We start from the raw sequence: 16,926 nt of genomic DNA, 5'->3' as shown, positions 1-16,926 counted from the left end.
GAAATGAATATTATGACTCCCTCTGCACAGCAGCTCAAAACAATGAATATCACTGTAAAGTGTTACAATCAGGAGTGAGTTTAGGTAGGTCATTGGATATGGCAAAGTTTAAAAAGTAAGGGATGGTATGAAGAATTGGCAGCAAAGAAGAGTTTTTAAAAGCATTCATATAGATTCCTCCAGATTGCAGCGGTGCAGTCACTAACAACAGAACTGCAGCAGAAAGAAAGGGCTAGGGGCGGGCAGGCAGTAATTGATAACAAGGAGGTTAAGAATGACCTATTTCATTAATAAATTCCCAACCTATGATATTAATTTATTTTTAACCATTAATGCTGTTTGTCTACTGTTGCATTCAGCTTACCCAATGAAACCAAGCTAGTTCCAATTCTCATGAGCTACCACCATGTTGCAATGTTTTGGTGTTTAAATCATAATTAATTATTGGAATGTTACTAATGACTGAGTTTATTATAAAATTTTGTAAAACATTTTGTTGAGGATAAAATATGTTGTGCCATAATCCCTTTCTCCTCTTCCAGGTACTGCATACATTTTCTGCCCTTTACCTCATTCCTATGGTCAGACAGAATCTCTCCCCCCTCGCCCCACCTCTCCATCTAGGAGGAAAGCTAACAAGAGTTGGGGAAGCTCTAGAACACCTTAACCATTAACTAGCAATTAACTCCATCCCTAGAATCTATACACAGCTGCAGGCAGAAATTATGAGAAAAGCTAAAACATAAAACGGAAGAGTGATGTTTAAAATATGGTCAAAGCAAACTGTTACAGAAAAAATAGATGCTGGCTTTAAAAAAAAGAGGGCAGCTAGAATTCCAACTTTAAGTCTATGAGTGGATAATTCAGTGCATATTATAAAACAGTCTAGGCATTTCTTATAACACTTCATAACCACCATGCTGTGTAAACAATAGCAACATTTTCTTAGAAAGTAAATATAATGAAGAATAGGATGTCTATGCCTATTTACAGAAAGAGGCTAAGCCTGTGGATTGGGAAGCAGAAGAGACAAATATTGTTAAAAAGTGACAAGTTTTCTCTTGTAAATTTTGTACATGTGTTTAGGAAGGTGGTGACGGGTGAATTTTCTTAAATTATAGTTTGATATTTCTAGACGGCTGCAGCTCCAGGGTCTGTTAGCTTGACACTGACTACATGAACATTTGTTAACATATGGTTGGATTATCTGATCAGACAGAAATAGCTAGGTCTGGGCCAGTGAGAAGGGGGATGAATTTTGTTTGGTTTCAGGTCTCTGTATTCACAGGAGCAGTGTGAATATGAATTTTTCAGCAATTGAATCACAGTGTCTAACTAAGGTTATTTAGAACTTGGTACCTTATTAAAGGGACAGTTTGAAGGTTCTAGTACTCTAATTTTAGCAGTCTCATTTAAAGCTTTTGCCCTTTCCAAATTATCAATCTCTTGCTTTTAGCAGTCGTGAGATAGATACAGAATGTGCTGCCAGTCACTGTACAGCAGGATTCCACTTGAATTTATCATCTCTTACACTGTAGTGAAGTTACTGGAACAAAACAGCATTAGATGGCTTTGTTTTTCTCAATTTTACAGTCTCATAACATTTATCTCCACATGGGACTGTTTTAACATTCTCTGTCATCTAGAAGCCCCTGGGTGCCTGTCAGCTCCTGGTCTAACTGCCTAGACAAAGTAGAGTGCATTAATCTATACAATACCCTTTACAACTGAGACAGAAGTTACTGCATGGCATCTTTAACTCTATGCTGAGTTTCATCTTTGATGCATATACATCAATGATGCCCAACATGCAAACCATTCACACTTGGCACCACAACAATGTGGAATAGTTAAACACTACATGTTCTTTCTTACGGAACAGATTATAATTAACCAATATCACCCAAAAGTTAGCTTTTTGCAGATGACAGTAAATTAGCAGATAAGAAATACAGACATGTACAGCCCTCTATATTTCTCACATGTCAGAATTTACTTTAACCAGTGTTTGGAATGTTTTCAAAGAGGCTGAGGCATTATGCTGAGTGTTTTTAAAACAGGTAGAAGCACTTTGGGTGCCTGCTTCTTTGCACTCACTTTCCCACAAATATTTCTTTGTCACTTCCTCATCTAAGACACATATTAAGCCTACCACAGTTTGCATAAAAAAAAGGATCTGTGGTTACTAGGGGTGTCTCCACTGCAGCTAGTGAGGGCTACAGCCCAGACATTGCCCCTAACCCCATTCCATCTTCCAAGAAAAACCTCTAACCAGAGCTATGAGGGTGCTTCAAGCCTGAGCTAGCAGGCACAGCTGAGAGTAAAGGCTCAAGATCAGAGTTCTGCTTCCGCCCAGGTTAGCAGCCCATCTACTTTGTGATAAGAATGCCAGCTAATCAAGCTTGGGTGCTGTTAGCCCTTCAAAAACATATCCCGCAATTCCACCTGGGCTCTACTTTGTATATTTAACTCCTCCATTCTTCTGCACTGGAAGCCACTAGCTCAGCATTTAACCCGCACATTCCTTGGGTTCACTTGAAGTGCTGTCCAAGAAATCCTCCTCACTAGGGTAACCAGATGAGAAGAAGAAAATATCAGGACACACTGAAGGGGGCTGCCAGTGGAGCCAACAAAAAAAAAATGGAGTGCTGCGAAATATTGGGATACTCCCAATTTTATCGGGACATCTGGTCACCCTACTCCTCATGGTCTGCTAGGTGGCCAGAAGCTGACACCAGCCTTTTGGTAAATCTGTGGTGTGACATCAGTAAAACCCGGACACTAAAGATGAATTAAGAAAGTCGCCCAGTTCAATGCATCATTAAGAACCAAGAATATCTTGCTAGAAATCCAACCCAGCTTAGGCACTAGTACAGTACCACAGTACACAGAGCCACATAGTTCTGACTTGGATAGGGCTTCACAGTGTGGAAGGCTCATGCAAGACTAGCCTGGGCTAACTCTGATAAGATGACAAACCCTACCTAGCCTTGTTCACATTTCACAACACAATAAACACTTTGGAGTTATAAACTAATCTGCATAAAAACATAATAGATAACTGTGTTAAAGGGTCGCTCAAGCCTGCAATCAGTGACACAGCTCAGTCACTGAACTTCTCTTTAGACTTCGGGACAAACTGAACAAACTAGCAAAGAACTATCTGAAGGTTTTCTATGTGTGAGTTATCTATAGAACTATACAAAAAATATACATGTATTTGTTTCAGTGTATGTATTTAAGAATAAGTTAGACAGCCTCTATATTCACAAAGATGAAAGCTTGCACAAGATTTGTTTTAGACTTTGATTTAGACTAGGGCTGTCAATTAATCGTAGTTAACTCACACGATTAACTCAAAAAAAATTATGATTAAATCGCACTGTTAAACAATAGAATGGCAATTGAAATACATTAAATGTTTTCGGATGTTTTTCTACATTTTCAAATATATTGATTTCTATTACAACACAGAATACAAAGCGTACAGTGATCACTTTATATTATTTTATTACAAATATTTGCATTGTAAAAATGAAACAAAATAAATAGTATTTCTGTTCACCTCATACAAGCACTGTAGTGCAATATCTTTATCGTGAAAGTGTAACTTTCAAATGTAGATTTTTTTGTGTGACGTAACTTCACTCAAAACCAAAACAATGTAAACCTTTAGAGCCTACAAGTCCACTCAGTTCTCCTTCTTGTTCAGCCAATCACTAAGACAAACATGTTTGTTTTTATTCACAGGAAATACTGCTGCCTGCTTCTTCCTTACAATGTCACCTGAAAGTGAGAACAGACGTTCGCATGGCACTTTTGTAGCTGGCATTGCAAGGTATTTACGTGCCAGATATACTTTGGCACCACCACTCCAGATGACGTGATTTCATGCAGATAATGCTCATTAAAAAATAATACATTAGATTTGTCACTGAACTCCTTGGGGGAGAACTGTATGTCTCCTTTTCTGTTTTAACATGCATTCGGCAATATATTTCATGTTATAGGGGTCACATGTTCGTTTTAAGAACACTTTCACAGCAGATTTGACAAAATGTAAAGTGATGACCAATCTGAGATTTCTAAAAATAGCTACAGCACTTGATCCAAGGTTTAATAATCCGGAGTGCCGGCCAAAATCTGAGAGGGACAAGGTATGGAGCATGCTTTCAGAAGTCTCAAAAGAGCAACACTCTGATGCGGAAACTACAAAACCCGAACCACCAAAAATGAAAAACAACCTTCTACTGGTGGCATCTGACTCAGATGATTAAAATGAACATGCGTCGGTCCACTCTGCTTGGGATCATTCTCGAGCAGAACCCGTCATCAGCATGGACGTATATCCTCTGGAATGGTGGTTGAAGCATGAAAGGATATATGAATCTTTAGTGCATCTGGCATGTAAATATCTTGCAACGCCGGCTACAAAGGTGCCAGGCGAATGCCTGTTCTCACTTTCAAGTGACATTTAAACAAGAAGCAGGCAGCATCATCTCCTGCAAATAGTAACCAAACTTGTCTGAGCAATTGGCTGAACGTGAAGTAGGACTGAGTGGACTTGTAGGCTCGAAAGTTTTAACCTGTTTTGTTTCTGAGTGCAGTTATTTTTTTGTACACAATTCTACATTTGTTCGTTCAATTTTCATGATAAAGAGATTGTACTACAATACTTGTATTCAGTGAATTGAAAAATACTATTTCTTTTGTTTTTCACAGTACAAATATTTGTAATAAAAAATAAATATCAAGTGAGCACTGCATACTTTGTATTCTGTGCTGTAAGTGAAATCAATATATTTTAAAATGTAGAATACATCAAAATATTTAAATAAATGGTATTATTAACAGCTCGATTAATTGTGATTAAGTTTTTTAATAATTTGACAGCCCTAATTTAGAGAGCTCTTGGCTTTTAAAGATATTTAGCTTTTTTTTTTTTTTAATCTCTAATAGTGTTTTTCTTATTTAAATTTTCTCCTTGCATAGCTTTACTTTTAACTAACAGTGTGAAATAGGCTGTGCAGTAGATTTATGGCATAACATTTTTCCTTTTGCAATTTTGAGATCTGGTACAGCACAAACAGTTCAGCCATGTAATTCCCTAAACTACACACCACTTGGCCCAGCTAGCCAGATCCATCTTCTGTAGGAAGGAAAATAAATTATAAAAATATGATTCCCACTTCAAGAAGGTACTTAAGTATGTTTAAATGCCTCCTGAACTGGGGCCTTAATCTGCTTTTTAGCTAAAATTCTAGTTAAAAGCTTTTATTGCAGAAGTTTTCCATTCATTATAATATGGTATTATTAAAGTAAAAGAGTTTATATATTTGTGACATTAGATACTCTTTATTCAGATGTAGCTTTAAAAAAGGCATTACAGTGTAATTTTATGTTTTCCACCAGCAATATTTGCTCCCCACCAAGTGCCCCTTTTATAGAGGAAAGGATAAAACGCATGATACTGAATGACATTTGCTTTCTAGCAAACATTTTTTACATTTTTAAAAATATGCACAGCATATTAAGGTATTTATAATTACATTTTACAGTAAACACGCACACAGAGTATGCCAATTACCCATGAGGGAAAATACTTTTTGGTACGCTATCTTAGTGTCAGTTTGGATTATCTACTAGGTTTAAAAAAACCACAGACAACTCTCTCCTCTAACATTTTATCTTTTCATTATGTTTAACAATAGTTTTTCCTTTTAACTTGCCATGGTATCGCTTATCAGCAAATGGTTCTGGGGCTCTAGGTCTGCTGGCTTTTGTCATATTTAGGGTAAGATTTTTGTCCAGGCATAGCTGTGTCATAAAGGGAGCAAAGGGACAACACTATCTGGAATGTGTGGGACCAAGCCATGGAAGGGTAAAGCCCTGAGGTGAAGCTAGGAGATAAAACCAGGGCAAGAAAACAGATACAAATGAAGTGCAAGGTGCCAGATACAGATAGCATAGGACCAGCAGTGATGTCACCAAAAAATGGTTACTTGCCTTTCGAAACTGTTGTTCTTTGAGATATGTTGCACATGTCCATTCCACTCGATGTGTGCGCACCCCATACATAGATGCTGGAAATTTTTCCCTCAGAGGGACCTCTTTAGGTAGCTTGAGCACCCTATGCCACCATGCACCACTGGCGCAAGGATAAATGGCTCAGTCGACCCTAAGCCCCCTCAGGTCCTTCTTTCTGGAAACTCCGATGTACAGAGGTAGGAGGGTGGGTCATGGAATGGACACATGCAACATATCTCAAAGAACAACAGTTACAAAAGTTTAGTAACTGTTTTTTCTTCTTTGAATGATTGCACATGCACATTTGATTCTTGGTGACTCCCAGACACAGGAATCGGAGTTACATACACACGCACGCGCACACTGTAGTACAGCTCGACCAAATTTGGCATTGTCTCTAGAGCACTAGATGATGGAATAAGGGGAAGAGAAAGTATGCACTGGTGACCAAGTTGCTGCTATACACATGTCCAGGATAGGGAATCTGCGCTAGGAATGCCGCCAAGGAAAGCTTGCTATCTTGTAGAGTGAGCAGCCAGTTTGAATTGTGGTCAAATGCTTGCTAGATCATAACAAGCACAGATACAAAAAGATATTCAAGATGAAATTCTCGGTTAGGACCTGAAAGATCTCTCTTTCTGTCCGCTATAGCCACAAAACAGTTTGGTCCTGTCTATGTAGAATGTCAGTACTCATCTAACGTCCAGTGTGTGTAACCATAAGCTGTTGCTCATCCCTAATTGCATGTGCTTGGGGTAAAATACAGGTAAGTACATGGACTGATGTGAAAATTTGCAACTCCCTTAGAGAGAAAACTCAGATGAGGGCATAAGTACAACTTATCTTTAAACAAGACTGCACAATGGATCGGATGCAAGGGCACACAGTTCAAAGGCTCTCCTGGCAGAAGTGATAGGAATTAGGAAAACCATCTTCCACAAAAGGTACAGTAAACAGCATTTTGCCAAAGGCTAAAATGCTGGTCTTGTAAGTCTAGACAAAACCAAGTTCAAGTCCTCAGGGGAAACAGGCTCCCTTAGTTGAGGGCACAATCTTTCCAGGCTTTTCAGGAATCAAATTGTCATGTCATTAGAAAAAACGTAAGTTATCCACATGGAAAACTGATACTGCTGCCAGGTGATCCTTGATAGAGAAAATTCCTAAACCTTGTTTCAGGTACAGCAAAAAGTTGAGTATATGTTGGATGGACACATGCATTGGTGAGACGACGGTTTGACAATCCCAGATAGAGAACTCTTCCTAGAGGAGAGCTTTCCGCTACTTAGTAAGTCCTGGCAAACTTGCTCCAAGCAAGCTTCCTCTTTGGGATTTAACCCTGGCATTTCCAGGTCGTTAAATTAAGGGACTTCCAGTTCAGGTGGAGCAGCTAACCGTGGTCCTGAGAGATCAAATCCAGGTGCAACTGAAGTAAGACTGCAATTGCCACTGAGAGGACCAGTAGGGTAGAAAACATGTGTTGACAGCAACATACTGGGGTGTGATCCCACTTGATTTTTAGAAGCACTCTGTGTAGAAGTGGAATTGGGGGAAAACCATAGTAAAGCTCTTCTGTCCAGGGTAATAGGAAGGCTTCTGTGATGGAGCCCGGTCTGAGGCATTGCAGGGAACAGAACTGACAAAATTTTCTGTTGTACTCGTTCACAAATAAGTCTATTTAGGGAGTCCCCCACTGCTGGAAAATGCATCTGGCTACATCTGGGCAAAGAGACCACTTCTGATGACTGGAAAAGGACCCGTTCAGATGGTCTGCTGGCTCATTCTCCATCCCTGGCAGGTAAAAGGCCTTGAGGTTGATTGAACATGCTATGCACAATTTCCACAGGAATTCCTGACAAAGGAGGAATAAGAGAGCCCCTCCCTGCCTGTTCAAGTAAAACACTGCTGCACTGTTGTCTAAGAACGAACAGATTTCTCCCACTGATATGAGCTAGGAAAGTCTAACAGGCAAGACAAATTGCTCTGAGCTCTCTGAAGTTGATATGAAGAGTGAGTTCCCTTGAAGACCAAAACCCTGAGTTCAGACAGGCCCCACATGATCTCTCCACCCTGGAGGTGATGCAGCCATCAGTGGTTTAAGGCTAAAGAATGGAATACCCACACAGACACTGACAGGCTAACTACCAATTCACCTAAACTAGAACCCACAAAGGTACCATGAGCATAGGGCCCAGATGAAGGTGCCGGGTGAGTCACCTGAGGCCAGCCACATATGGATGGGCCTAATGTGCAGCCTCGCACATTGTACTATACGTGCACACAAGGCCATGTGCCCTAGGAACCTCATACACTTTTGGGCTGTTGTGACTGAATGAATCTTGAAGTCTGCTGTGAGAGATTAAATAGATTGGTCTCGGTAGAATTCAATACAGCCCCTATAAACTGCATCTTCTATACCAGGCAAAGGATAGACTTGTCTGCATTGATTAGAAGGCCTAAGGCCTTTAAGGCTGACTATATGAGTTAAATGCTGCATATAACCTGAGCTTTGGACCAGCCACTGACTAATCAGTCATCTAAGGAATGGGTAGACCCCCGTGCGGCTAATCTACTGAGAAATGCTACTACCATAGCCATAGATTCTGCAAACACATGAGGAGCTGCAGACAGGCTGAACGGAAGCTCCATGAACCAGTAAGCAAGAGCATCACTAGGGAATCTGGGGAACTTTCCGTGCCCTTCATATATCAACACACAAAAGTAGGCCTCTCTTAAATTGAGGGCAGCATACTAGTTTCTAAGATCCAGAGAGGGAATAATGGACACTACGGTGACCAGGCAAAACTTTATCTTTTGAGACAGATGTTGAGCTGACACAGGCCTAAAACAGATCTGGCAGTATCCCTTCACTTTCAGGGTTAGGCAATAATGGGAGCAGAAACTCCTCTCTCTTAAATTCTGTGTAACCTCCTCTATGGCTTCCCACCTGAAGAGATTAAACCTCCTGGACCAGAAGTTCTTTGTGAGAGGGACTAGAAGAGATGGTGAGAAAGAGGAGTAGAAATAAACTGGCGGGTGTACCCCACTTCTACTGTGCTCAACACACAGCGGTCTGTGGTGATACGGGACCAAACACTTGGAATTGGGGAAAGGCAGTTTGCAAAAACAAAGGAAAAACAGGTATGACTGGTATGACCAGGGACGGCGAGTTATATGGGCCCCTTGGTGATCCAGCAAATTCAGGGCCCGGGGGCCCATCTACACCAATGTTTGGGGCCAGCCAGCTCCACCAATGTTCGGGGTCTGGGTGCTCCGCCAGCCCCACCTGCCACCACGCATGCCTCCCCCGGAGCATCCCCCAGCACCCAACACAGGGGTGGTGAGGGACTTCATGGATCTAAGAAGGGCCCGATCCCTAGGAACACGTGCAATGACTGTGCCAGGTGAGTGTACTGCTAGTGGAGGAAAGGGGGCCCTTCCACTGGATCGCTTTGCTGCGGGTGGGGAGAGGGCTGGGTGGACTGTGGAGTCCTCTCTGGCCCCAGCCCCAGGGCAGTGTGGCTGAACCCCAAACTCTTCATCCCCAGCTCCACACCCCCAGGCAGAGCCCTCACACCTCAGTATCCCAACCCTCTGCCCCAGCCCTGAGCTTTCTCCTGCACCATGAACCCCTCATCCCTGGCCTCACCCTGTAGCCCTTATCCTTCCACACCCCAACCCTCTCCCCTAGCTGAGCCCCCACACACACCCCAAATCCCTCATCCCCAGACTGAGCCCTCATCCTCCCCTGCACCCCAATCCTCTGCCTCAGCCCTGAGCACCTTCCCACACTCCAAACCCCTTGGCCCCACCCCATTAATTTTGAGTCTTTTAATGCACAGAGCTTAGCATCACTCCGCCCTGAAAAAAGGGAAAATCCCTCAAAAGGCAGGTCCTGCACAGTCTGCTGGACCTCCAGGACTGCAACAGGAGCTCCTCCACATGGTCAATCCTGAAACCATGACCCTGGCAGCCAAGTAAGCGACATCCAGAGCAGCTTGCAGCAAGGCCCTTGCCCCTGATCTTCCCTCATCCACTAGCGAGAACTCCTGTCTAGCATCTTCTGGGAGCATATCTTTAAATTTTAGCATGGAGTCCCACACATTCATGTCAGACCTGCTCAACAGTGCATGTTGGTTTGCAGCCCTGAGCTAAACCCCCACAGTAGATATAAACTTCCTACCAAACAGGTTTATCTTTTCTGAATCTTTTGATTTTGGAGCTGTACCCTGATGTGCCTCCTTTGTGACACAGCCCTGATGTGCAAAGGTCTGCCACAGACTCTTAACTGTCTCACTGAGAGGAAGAGCCATTCTGGAAGGACCTGCAGTGGCAAAAATACTGATCAGGCAGTGTGAGGATACTTTTCCTTCCTCTCTCCGTATACCCAGATTTAAAGCAACTCTCTTCAACAATTCTAGGTGTGATTTATAGTCATCTGGGAGAAGATGATATGACCCCTCCTGAGACTGCCTCATCAGGGGAGGAGGAAGAGAAGCCCAGCACTGGCTGCAGATGCTCCTCCATTTCCTGATCTGCAGGGTCCTCTTGAGCTGGTTCTTGCTGTCTGGTACTGGACTCTGTACCAGAGTCAAGAATGAGTCCTTCCTGGTGAGTAGCTCCATGCATGGGCCTTTCCAATGCCACCAAACAGAAGTGCCCAGAATTTGATCGAGAAACAGGGGAAAGACCCATGGATTCAAAAAAAAAAAAAAAAAAAAAAAAAAAAAAAAAAAAAAACACTGGACAGGCAAAGGGCACCCAGTGATCTCCTGACCACCCACTTCTATGGTACTCCCATGACAGGATCCATGAAAGGATGGAAACATCTGGAGGAGGGGTAGATAGTGTGGCTCCAAGGCTGGGAAATGCTGCACCTGACCTCCAATTCAGAAGACAACAACTTTCCTTCCGCTGACCCAGGCACTGTTCCAGACGATCCATGACAACGTTGAGAGGTCTGCAGAGAAGCGAGCATCGTGAGTTTTCTCTTTGATGGTATGGAAGGACAAGCCATCAGGGGTACATGAGGCTGGCATGATATCAAGTGCTGCAGCAGTCCGGCTGGTTCTCCTGTGTTCACCAGAACTGATAGCATCAGCTCTTGTACTGCCAGCAGTACTGGCAGCTGCAAATGCCTCTGGTATGATCGATTCCAAAACAAAGTTGATACAATGCAGTACCAGAGATGTGGAAGGTGCTTCCTGTGGCTCTGGACTTGACAGAACGTACCTAAGCTGCTGTAATCAACAGTGGCATCTTCTGCAGCTCTGATGCAGAAGCGTGCTTATACTCAGACCACACTCCACTTATCCCCATGTCTAGCAGACTTCAGTGCTGGGGATCTTCCCCTTTCAGCAGTCTGCTTCTAATGCCTCTTCTCAGGCACTGGGGATGGTGAAAGGGTTGTTGGCACTCAGGCACAGTAGAAGGCACACTGCCTATTGACGCTTAGGCACTTGGTGCCAAGTTTTACCAATCTGGCTCACATGGAAGTCTCCATCAGTAGAAAGTTTAGCCTGGCTTCACAATCTTTCTTCATGCAAGGCTTAAAGTCCCTGCATATTTGGTAATGCTCCCCAATGTGATCTTCCCCAAGGCACTTCAAGCAACTTGAGTCTGAGTCACTCAAGGGCATAGCCCTATGGCCCAAAATGCAGGCCTTGAAGCCTTGTGACCGAGACATCTCTCAGCACCAGGAATCAATCAAAATCATCAGATGGAGTAAAAACCTAACAAAACAAACATTAAACTATTTACAATAAAATGCAAGAGAACAGTGTCCACTGAGAGTACATGGTCTAGGTCAGGGGTCTCAAACTCAGTTTACCTTAGGGCCAGTGTCAGTCCTCAAATCCTTCCAGTAGGCCAATAATATCATTCGTGCTGCCCAGAACCTGCCCCCCAAAACTCCACCCCCCACCTGCGTACGGCTCTGGGAGGGAGTTTGCGTGGGGGAGGCAATCTAGGGTAGGGGATTTGGATACAGGTTCTGGGAGGGAGTCTGGATGCGGGAGAAGGTCTGGGGCGCAGGCTCTGGCAGGGAGTTTGGGGGTGGGAGGGGGTATGTCAGAAGGAGGAGGGGGTGCAAGCTCTGGGATGGAGTTTGGGGGGTTAGGCGGTGTGGAGAGGGGTGCAGGCTCTGTGAGGGAGTTTGGGGGTGGGAGTGGGTATGGGTGTAGGCTCTGGGAGGGGGTCAGGGGTGGGACGCTTACCTGGTGCTCCAAGGCAGGGCGAGGTGGGCCAGGGGGCCTCCGCACGCTGCTGCCCCCATGCACTGCCCCAGCAGCATCCCACTGGCCACAGGGGCACTCGGTAGAGGCAGCATGCAGAGCCACAAACCCACCCCAGGGCCTCATGGAGGGGCCAGCAGCCACTGGAGTGAGCAGGCAGATGTCGCTCAGCTCCGCTGTGCTGCTGGGGCCCCTGGGCGGGGGGTGTGCCTGGGGGCGGCAGATGGGGCCAAGGGAGACATCCAACCTTAAAACTGCTGAAGCCGCGCGGGCCACACTGGAGAGGCTCACGGGCTGCAGATGGCCTGTGGGCCGGGAGTTTGAGACCCCTGGTCTAGATAATACTAAGTCCTGCCGTGAGTGCAGGGGACTGGATTAGATGACCTCTCGAGGTCTTCCTGTCCTATGATTCTATGAAGAGTAAGAAGAGCAGTTCCAGGGACCATCACGGTCAATAAGAAGGAACTGAAAGGGCTCAGGGTCAGCTTGTCATTTATACTACTAGATTCAGTGGCATGCAGTAGCAGAGGGCACTCAAGCCACCCAGATAGTTAACACTGAGGAAAAAAATTCTAGCAACTCTAAGTGGAGTGAATACACATGTGCAATCACTTGAAGAACAAAATCATCTATCAATCCATTTAGATTTGATAGACAGTATGATCTCTTACTACTTAAATGCACCATGGTTCAGCAGATATGGCACTGGACTAGGAGTTAAGATACCTGGTTTCTGTTCTCATCTCTACCATTGAACTGCCATGTCATTTTGGACATGGAACTTCACTTGTTCCATTTCTCTTCCGATTCTCTATCTGTTTTACCTATTTAGAATGTAAAGTTTTGGAGACAGAAATGATTTCTTGCTTTCTGTTTATGCAAAACCTAGCTCAAAGAGGCCTCAATCTTGGTTGGCACCTGAAGGTGTAACTATAAATTCAAGCAACCACAAAAAGCTATTTTTAACCTCATTAACTACACAATACACAGAAGAAACTGGAAATGTAAAAGTTAGGTGTCCCACTACCTACAATAATTCAGACCTATTTCATACATGAACCACTGAGTGTGGTGTAACACTTTAATCTAGCTAAAGTTAATATATAGTTTTTGTGTTTAATTTTATCCTTCTTAAATTTTATACTTGTTACATTTTAATTTTAGTGCCAGTGCTCACAAGTGGGGCTGGCACTTGGCAGAGGCAAACATTAATGATTTTAATTACAACTAAATATACTGCAAAAAACATATCAGATAGTGGCTTTGTGTTTGTTTTTTAAAGTTACATAACCTTTTTCCTCAAAAGGTCTGGTTCAGGGGTGGGCAAACTATGGCCACGTCCAGCCCGTTGGACCTTTTAACCTGGCCCTCGAGCTCCTGCCAGGGAGCGGGGTTGCGGGCTTGCCCCGCTTTGGGCTCCAGCCAGGGAGCAGGATGGGCAGCTTTCCATGCAGCTCTTGGAAGTAGCAGCATGTTCCTCCTTCAGCTCCTATGCGCAGGGGCAGCCAGGGGGCTCCACATGCGGACCCCACCCCCAAACACCACCCCCCGCAGCTCCCATTAGCTGGGAACCGTGGCCAATGGGAGCTGTCAGGGTGGCGCCTGCCAACAGGGTGGCATGCAGATCTGCCCAGCGCCACGCCTCTGTGTAGGAGCCGGAGGGGGGATGTGCCACTGCTTCCGGTAAGTGCCACCTGGCATATGCATCCCTGAGTCCGTCCGTCCACCCCCCGCCCTGATCCCCCTCCTGCCCTCCAAACCCCTTCGTCCCAGCCCAGAGCACCCGCCTGTACACCAACCCCCTCATCCCCAACCCCACCCCAGAGCCTGCACCCCCAGCCGGAGCCCTCACCTTCTCTGCACCACAATGCCCGGCCCCAGTCCAGAGCCCCCTCCCACACCCTGAACTCCTCATTTCTGGCCCTACCCCAGAGCCTACATCCCCAGCTGGAGCCTGCAACCCCCTCCTGTACCTCAGCCCCCGATTTCATGAGCATACATGGCCTGCCATACAATTTCTATACCCAGATGTGACCCTCAGGCCAAAAAGTTTGCCAACCCCTGGTCTGGTCTCTTCCTAAGTCAAGTCTGGCTGAACAGAACTTTCAACAAGTAATTAAAGATAGCAGAGCAAAAGTTCCTAACTACATAAGAAAAATATACTTTTGTGTTCCAAACTTGACCACCACTAACCATAAAAAGTGCTTTCAAATAAATAAGTAGCAGTTCGCTAATCTCTGGCATCTATTAACCACAGATAAACTTCTGTATTACATGCACAGCGCATGCACCATATCTGGTATACTTAATTACAAGAACATTAACCTATTCTCATAAGGGTATCCACAAAGAATGGAGCCCCAGCTGTCTACCCAGGGGATGCCTTGGAACCACAGACCCTGGAATCCCCCTGTCCAATGCAATCTAGCAGGTGAGCTGACAGGAAAACAGGCAAATATTTAAACCTGCCTGTATTCTATTGGAACTTCATCAAATCAAGCTGCCTCCACTAAATGTTTTGATTTTGACAAATTAGCAAAAAATGTTTTGTAAGATTTTCCCAACCAGCCCTAGTATCCACCATTTGTTCTTTGAAGGTATAGATAAGTGAACACCTGTGACTAGAACGCATTCCAGTGATTTAATTAGATACTTAATGTTTCAAATACTGACATAAAAAGAAGTGTTGGAAAGAGCTATCAAAGATGTAATGATTTTTCCACTAAACTTTCAGTTAAGTAAAATGCTCAATTAAATAGATTGAACTGTAATTAGTTGTTTCATCTGCTTTGCAACAAAGTACTACAAGAAAACTGAAGAGATGTCTAATTTCAGAGTTGAACCAACTTTTACCACCTGTGTATACACGCCTGAAATGCTATTTTTTATTTCTGTTATTAAAATAGCACCATTTTATACAACCAATATTCTGGACATAATCACACTTTAATGTCACATCCTGAAGCTGGAACGCACAGATTAAAGACAGGAATTGGTTTTGAAATTGAAGACTTTTTTAAAAAAATAAACAAAAAACAACCAAAAAGACCTCTTCATTCAAGTTTTATTTTTCTGCATTTTTACCAGAATGTCACCTTTCCATGTGAATGGTTACATGTTTGGGAAAAACAGTTTGTATATAATATGGACATTTTCTGTATTTAGTCATTTTAAAACCAACTAATTTAAAGATTAAAATTCAGCAATTAGCTTTCTTTTCATGAATAAGTTATTTCAACTATAAATACTGACTCAAATTTTGATGATGCCTGAATCGCACTTATACACTTCTGTGAGCACAAGCACATGCACATACACAGAGGTCCTTTCATTACTCATTTGAAATATGAATTTACCAGACATTGCTGAATTTGTATTAGTTAAGCTCTCATAAGAATCAGATAAAAAACTCTAATTGCATGGGAAAAAAAAAAAACAAAAACCATTTCCAGGTAAAAAACTGTATAAGCATCCCATTCACAGCTGCATTACAATACCTCAGTCCTACTCAACTTTTGTTATTTAGAGTCACTGGCAGTTATCACAGCTGGGCTTTCCTACATGTGTAGGCTTTTTTTTTTTTTAAACAAACATAAATAATTAATAAAATAAATAAAAAAATAAATAATGAGCAGAAGGGATCAGACCACCATAAGAAACTCATTTTGACCTCATGTCTAGCCAGGAGAAAGATTTCTGCACTAATGTGTGTTACCAAGTGTAGGCTGTAAACACCACTAAGCCCATGGTAATGCAGAGGTGTTTACAGGCATAGAGTTCTAAAAGTCTCAGACATTTACCACGTTAAATGACTAGTCTTGACAAATTCATTAATATATCTGAGGCATTCATATATTACAATAAAAGGGCATATACGTGCAAAATCCTTTGGTCAGTTTATACTCAACCTGTCCTTGCATTCACAGTGTAAGAACATATATAATTAAAGCTTATTTTAGATTGAAGTGGTCTGGAGCAAAGTCTTTAAAACATCTTCGCCTGAAAGAACCACCAAAAATGGGAAGAAGTCCACTTATTACTGCAACTCACTAAACTGTGCAGTAAGGGCATGACAGGCTGTGATTCTACCCGAGTGCCTGGGTCAGTACATACAATGAGCACAGTGGAAAAGCAGCTGTTCTCCAGGCTGCATCTTTGATTCTGCCACAAGTGCTGGATCTCTTTAAACCAGTAAGTTTTCAGCCTTGTTTCAACTCAGAAAAAGGTCAAGTCAAGGCTGGGTTTAGCTAACATGAGCTAGCTACGCCAGATCTAAACGGAACTGCTTTTCTTCAACACAAAGCCATAGAGGTCCAATCTGTGGCTTGAGGCGAGATGGAAGATCTTTATATCTTTCATCTTCAGAATCAAAAGGACTGTTAATTTAAAACTTGGGGCTAAATTAAATGCATGTTTTGAAAAGACTGAAATTTAAAGACTCAGACTATTCAGGATGTTTTTTGTCAAGTTGATTTTATGCATTGAATGATTCCTCTCTACACTCTCTCTCTCTCTCTCTCTCTCTATATATAATGTAATCCCAGCACAACTATTTCATTAGTCCATGAACAAAGCCCATTACAAGCAAGTTCTTATTCTGGGATGTAGTTAGTTCCCAGATTGAAAAAAGGGGTTATTACTAGCAAGTGAAACAGAGTTCCCAAAGAAA

At 43.1% G+C, this 16,926-nt stretch overlaps 1 protein-coding gene across 1 annotated transcript in view; it reads right to left on the bottom strand.

Annotated features, from left to right (window-relative positions):
* Window positions 1-16,926, bottom strand: part of CUL3 (cullin 3) — a 113,829-nt gene that overhangs the window by 71,292 nt on the left and 25,611 nt on the right. The window lies entirely within an intron of this gene.

The sequence above is a fragment of the Gopherus evgoodei genome, chromosome 9, assembly GCF_007399415.2.
Source record: "Gopherus evgoodei ecotype Sinaloan lineage chromosome 9, rGopEvg1_v1.p, whole genome shotgun sequence".
Taxonomy (NCBI): domain Eukaryota; kingdom Metazoa; phylum Chordata; order Testudines; family Testudinidae; genus Gopherus; species Gopherus evgoodei.
This window is presented reverse-complemented; position numbering and strand designations above follow the sequence as displayed.